Genomic DNA, 247 nt, shown 5'->3' with positions numbered 1-247 from the left:
CTTAATGGCACACTGCATCCTCTACTGTTGTATTTGACTAACAAGAGCTACATTAAAACCAGTGATTCCCAAAGTTTGTCTATCACATTCAGCTTTTTCACTAAGGATAGTGTGACCTGTCAGAGTAGTAAAAACCACAGGTGGAACTAAAAACATTAACGATAACTCAAGTTTTACGTTGAGCTTTTAGTTAGTAAACGTGTTAACTACGACAGATCCATTGCATTGACCACACACACACACACAC

General features: G+C 38.1%; 1 protein-coding gene across 1 annotated transcript in view; it reads right to left on the bottom strand.

Annotated features, from left to right (window-relative positions):
- Window positions 1-247, bottom strand: part of zrsr2 (zinc finger (CCCH type), RNA-binding motif and serine/arginine rich 2) — a 5,326-nt gene that overhangs the window by 4,642 nt on the left and 437 nt on the right. The gene's annotated exons all lie outside the window — the stretch shown is intronic.

Source organism: Morone saxatilis, unplaced genomic scaffold (assembly GCF_004916995.1).
Source record: "Morone saxatilis isolate NCDOM2014 unplaced genomic scaffold, NCSU_SB_2.0 Contig11, whole genome shotgun sequence".
Lineage (NCBI taxonomy): Eukaryota > Metazoa > Chordata > Actinopteri > Moronidae > Morone > Morone saxatilis.
The sequence above is the reverse complement of the archived record's forward strand: the minus strand, read 5'-3'. Positions and strand labels throughout refer to the sequence as shown.